Raw genomic sequence first — 6000 nt, 5'->3', positions numbered from 1 at the left:
TGTGACCAGACTGGAGTAGGGTGGTGGTGGGAGGATGTATAAGACTGGTCTTGCATCTAGGTCTATTACAGGGGTATGAACCGTGAGATATGGGGTTGGGAGCATGTAGAAGGTGGGAGTGCGGAGGGTGGTAGGAGTGAACAGAGAGATGGACTCTGGGGAGAGGTTCTGGGATGGGCCTAACGATTAGAGATGTGACTGGATATCCTGCTGGATTTCTGGAATGTGTCTGTCTATTTGTTGTGTCTATCTGAGACTCAGCATCTCCTCTATATGGTGAGTAGCAACTTTCCTATTACAATATTGTTGCATTCCATCCTGGATTTTCCATTGCTTGATCAATAGATGTGCTATTAGTGTGCACATGGAAGGAATATTTCAGCTTTCTAAATCACACATGTATTCCAGTTACAAGTTTTAAATTCAAGAGAGGCAGCTCGAAATGTAGTGAACTTTTTATGTCATTAGATATATTTATGTACCACACATCAAGCAGCAGCTAACACTGTAAGGAAATATTATCAAAATAACAATGGATGCATTGGAAATGATGTTGAAACAGTAACAATAGCTTTGGTTGACGAGTTTGATTGCGAAGTAACAATTCATTAAGGCAGTATTATATCACAAATAGGTAAATTAATAACTATTATGAGCTATCAGTTGAAGGTTTCACATTTATTTGTGTTTTTTTCGTAAAAAGAAAGAAATTCATGGGTGTGAATTTTGTACGAAATTTTGTTTACATTATCGTAAACTCTAAGTTACATGATTATTTCAATAAAGTACAGTTTTTCTTGTTAGTATATTCTTACATGCTATCCATTTGATTGTCTAGTAAGTAACCAAAGCAAAAAGTTGAAATAGTGTAGGCTCAGTTCTCTGTTTACTTTTGTTTCATCACATAAACAATACAGATTTAATCTTTTCTATTTCTCCAATTCTTTTGAATTAGTATCCAAAGTTTAGGCCTAAACTTTCTAAGAAATATAGTATATTAATTGAGAAGTCTAGGAAGTTGTTCTTGTTTACTTTAGACTAAAACTAAAATTTGTTTGCCATGAGTGAGAAGTGTATAGCTTGCCGTAGGATTCTTAGTTATGGGGTGTCTTGTGAGGGCTCTTGCAATTTCTTTCATGTGAGTGACTGTTATGGCGTGGGAATTGGGGAAATAAACAAGGCTCATTGGTTGTGTAGGATTAGCTGTAGAGATAGGAAAATAGTGGAACATGAGGAGAAGATTGCTGCCTTTCAGATGGAACTAGATAAGGTGAAACAAGATCTGGAAAGGTTAAGGGGGAGAAGGAAAAAGAGAGGTTGAAAGTGACAAAAAGTTATAGAAGAAATAGGAATAGGATTTTTTCGGAGAGTGTTGTTGTCAATGTGGAAAACACGTTTGATCTGTTGTCACCACTGGAAAGTGATGAGCCACAAGTAGATGCAGGAGTAGACAGAACACAAAAAACTTTCAAAAAGAGTTTGAGAAGTAAGAACTCAGAAAAAGTTGTGAATAAGAGGAAAGTTTTGTTGTTAGAACATGCACATGGTAGAGGTGTTGGCCAACTGTTGCAGGATGAACTAGCGACAGGTTGCCAGGTCACAAGTTTTTTTAAACCTAGTGCAATTCTGGATCAGGTGATAGAGGATGTATATTCACTTTGCAAAGACTCCACAAAGGAAGACTCCATGGTAGTAATGGGTGGGGTGGGCAGCAGCATAGACAGAGGCCCTAATTATTCAATTGAGGGTGACCTTGTACAGATAGCTTCAGCTATGAGGCGTACTGGTGTTGGGTTTGTATCTGTTCTGAGCACCATGACCAGCCTCATTTGAACCCTTCTGTTAAGAGAGTTAATTTAGAGGTGGAACGGCTGCTTGGATCACATGTGGGGTCTGTTAGTTCCTGTTGACTCTAACAGTAGATGGGACTATACTAGACATGGCTGTCACCTTAACAGGAAAGGGAAGGAAAAACTTTGTGGCTAATAGCAAATAACGTAAGGGGTGGACACTATCACAAGTGGCAAAGTACATGTGGTTAAAAGTGACAGAACAGTGTTTTTTTTTTAGGGTAGGGATGGCAGAGACGAAAGGAATTCAGAGACAGGCTGAAATGACATTCACATTGATAAAACAGGCTACCAGAAAGCAAATTTTGATGTACACAATTCATGCAAACAGCCCCTGATTGAAACTGGAGATATTCAAAAATTGACAGAAAAATTAGGTTCATCCAGTTGTAATTCAGCCAGTGCACCAAATCAGTTGCCCTTATTGTATCAGAATATCCGAGGACTAAGGGGTAAGCTTAACCGAGTCACTTATTTGTGTTGAAAAATTAGAGATGAGGAAACCAGTTGATATAATCTGCCTCTCTGAACACATGTGACTACTGTTACAGTATGTTAAATGTTACAGGATTCAAGTTATGTTCTTACTTCTATAGAGAAAATATGGAGAAAGGAGGAGTTTCCACATTTTTCAGAAAGTGTTTTGATTTCAAGAATACTGATATTAATAAATTTTGCTCAGAGAAGCGCTTAGAAGCTTGTGCAACAGAATCAGTATTTCATAATAAGTCCTTTATAGTACTAAGTATATATACAGCACCTTCATGAAACTTTAACCCCTTCATTAAAAATTTGGAAGCTCTGTTGGCCCATCTCACAGTAAGAAAACCATTAAAAACTTGGTTTCAGATAAAGCACAGTTTAAACAGAGTTTGAAAGATTTTCCATAGGCAACTCTTACTCTGTAGATGAATATATTAACAGGGACTGTCAGACCAGCTTAAGTAAAAATGTCTGTTATATTTCAGTTTTGACAGTACTGGTCACAACCGTCAAGGTAAGATATTTTGTGTATGATAAATTTATTAAAAGTGCATAACTGTGTTTCATTCTGACAGTGTATTAATTCCATAACTATCAGCAATTCCAGTTTACTGTAATTTATTCACAAATTTTGTCACTCCCCTGATAAATGATCAGGGTAGTGAGTATTATATTCAAATGTTTTATGTTATACTTTCTAACTTGTTCCACACCCACAGAATCATCTTGTTTTTGTGCCTATGGAACGAAAACTGAGTCTAATCTAATCAGAACTCCATAGATATGTGTGTGTGGTGGGGGGGAGGGGGGGGGGGGATGAGTTGGTGGGTGGTCAGTCACAGTGAATCAGTTCTTCTTTGTCCCAAAAACAGAAAAAAATATTGTAAGCTCAAGCATTCCATTTAAAAGGTTGCATAAACAACACTGAAATTAACATGCATTATGTATTATATCACCTTCAACATGCAAATTACTCAAGAGGATCCAAGTAAACATGTGGTTTAATGTTACCCATGAATCTTACAAAATTTTACTTTTTCAAACATAGGTAAAGCTTAGTAGAATTGGTAACTGAAGAACGACAGTAATTATTTACAAAAGTATGGAAAGATTGGTAGAAGGTGGCCTTGGGGGAGATCATTTTGAAATGTAGCTTTATAACCATTATGTGGACTGCAGCCTTAGAAAGGGTCTCAAGTAACTGGGAAAAATGTCACCAATTTGTCTGAAGTTACAGCTTTTGAATATTTTTTGCACACTGGCACCACCACAACCACCATCACCAGTGCCTTCAGCTCCATTTCTGAGTGTTTACAGCTTTTTGTTTGTATTTAGTTTGATTAGTATCCAAATGGAGAAAGGTAGATGCTGCCTATAGCAAAGTTAAAGAGACCTATTGAAAAAACAGAAGCATCTGTGTGAAATTAAGAGTTCAGAGGACAAACCTGGAAACAACTTTATAGAAACAGAAGAGGGAAGATGAATGGGGGATATACTATTGCAAAAATTTGACACAACAGAGCACTGAAAGATTTTTGAAACAAGGCCCTGGGAATAGATGACATTCCTTCAGAATTATTGAGAGTCTTGGGAGAATTAGCCATGACGAAACTACAATATTTACCCAACTCCAAGATGAGATTCTTCCCAAATTTGTCATTAGAAAAATACAGGACCGTCTTACATTCACAAATTAAATTATTGCTGTTGATGTCAACATTTTCACATTGTGTAGTAGATTAATATAGATTTTGCTGACAAAGCTTCAGCATTTGAGATCACACACAGATTTATTTTGAAGAATTGCAAAAGGGTTGGAGGAGGAACAGTGACACCAACATAGCTCAGCACTTGGGGAGAGAAGTGGTGAGTGGGCAGCAAATTTTGTCCTACTGCCAACCATGGGAATGTATACCACACACTTTAGCTTTTTATGAACATTCCCCACATTTAAACTGCAGTTTGCCTGACTGTTTATAGTGGGAATTGAATTCACTTTAAAATTGGACAAACACTAAACATTGGTACACATTTCTGCAGGAAATGGTAAATGTCTAGACCAGGCCAGTGGTGTACTTTTGCAGCAGTGTTGTCATTGCTCACTGTGAGGTGTGATGGGAATGAAAGAAAGTGCATCAGCTATTGGTTCTGTGGAGCCTTTCAATCTGTAGCAGTACTATTTTTACTGATTCAGTTGTCTTCAGGCCAATGTCTCAGGGTGTAGCAGTGGCGGAGAACCTGCTGCATTGCATGAGACATCTCAGGTGTCACTTATTTTGTCCATGGGCACTGCTGTCAAGGCACCTCCCAGTGTACAAGACACAGTGGATCTGCCCTCACAGCAGGATGATTGGTCGGTGGTAACATTTTCATGTCACTCAAGAGTGGAGGGCCAACGTGGATGCTGGCCATCTGGCCTGACTCATTCACCCTGTGAGTGGACAGGTGTCTGTTCCTTCAGCAGGGTCCAAGCAGACACATGGGAGGGAGGGTTTACTAGTTATTGGGAGCTCCAATGTTAGGTGCATCGTGAAGACCCTTAGGCAGATAGCGTTCAGGGTTGGAAAGAAAGCCGATGTGCTCTTGATATATCTGCCAGAGGGCCTCATCCGAGATATGGGTAAGGCCTTACCTGCATCTATCGAGTACGCTCAGTGCAGGGTGCAGTCTGCAAGCTGTGGCTCACATCAGCACCAACAACGCCTTTCGCTTGGGTTTTGAGACCATCCTCAGTTCATACAGGCAGTGAAGGCTTGTGTGTGGGATGCAAGCACAGCTCGCAATCTGCAGCATTGTTCCCAGATTCAACTGGGGTCCTTTGACTTCTGTTGATAGGTCAGGGGTGCACTACACAAAGGAAACAGCTAGTCAGGTAGCAGAGTACTTTGGGCATGCATATTGTCCTCCCTCGCCCTTTTTTTGGCTAGACAGTACATTGAGGTTCTCTGATGAACACTCACCTGACAACTCATAGATAGCGAAATCAGACCACATTCAGAGTAAAGATACTTCAACTATCAAAATTTTATCAGCAAAGTTTCAATGTGTTCATAACAAAGTTCCCAAATTTACTGCCCTCCAGGTAACTTCTTGCACTCAAATAACTATTCTTGGGACCAAGAGCTAGCTGAAACCTTAAGCAGAAAGTTCTGAGAACACTGTCTTGAGCAGCTAGTTTGACAGGCCACATGCAGTGTAAATATTTTGGAACTCTTAGCTACAAACAGGAACGACCTAATTGACAGTGTCAGTGTAAAGACTTGGATCAGTGACAATGATGTCATCATAGCAATTTTGGTTACTAGCGTTAATAAATCAATCAAGATGGCTGGGAGAGTATTTCTGCAAGAATGAGCAGACATTAGCATTCCACTTAGGAAATGAATTAACATCATGTAGTTTCAGTACAATGGATGAAGAATAATTATACGCAGTATTTAAATGGACTTTAAATCATGGACTGGAGAAGTATGTGCTGATTAAATGTATTAAAGATGGATAAGACCCATGATGGTTTAACACCAAAATTCGAAAACTGCTAAGGAAGATAAGACTGTTGCACTATCAGCTCAAAAGATAATGCACAAATGACACCAGGCAAAATTTAACAGGAGTATGTGCTCCTGTAAAAAATTGATGCTTGAAGCTTATAACAATTACATCCGTC

The sequence above is a fragment of the Schistocerca americana genome, chromosome 1 (assembly GCF_021461395.2).
Source record: "Schistocerca americana isolate TAMUIC-IGC-003095 chromosome 1, iqSchAmer2.1, whole genome shotgun sequence".
Taxonomy (NCBI): domain Eukaryota; kingdom Metazoa; phylum Arthropoda; class Insecta; order Orthoptera; family Acrididae; genus Schistocerca; species Schistocerca americana.
The sequence above is the reverse complement of the archived record's forward strand: the minus strand, read 5'-3'. Positions refer to the sequence as shown.